Consider the following 240-nt stretch of genomic DNA (forward strand, 5'->3'; position numbering starts at 1 on the left):
TACCCACTGGGGGTGGCTCGGCCACCCTCATGGAGCCTTGGGGGTGGCTGAAACCACCCCAAATGGTGGTTGGGGGTGGTTTCGACCACCCCCAGTGGGTACTGGGAGTGGTTTAGGCCACTCCCTTGGGCACCAAGGAGGTGGCTCAGGGGTGGCTCGGCCACCCCATGGCCAAAGGGGGCCACCCCCAAATGGCCAAGCCAACCCCAATTTTTTTTTTTTTTTTTTAAATACATTTTT

This window comes from Corylus avellana, chromosome ca6 (genome assembly GCF_901000735.1).
Source record: "Corylus avellana chromosome ca6, CavTom2PMs-1.0".
NCBI classification, from domain to species: Eukaryota; Viridiplantae; Streptophyta; class Magnoliopsida; order Fagales; family Betulaceae; genus Corylus; species Corylus avellana.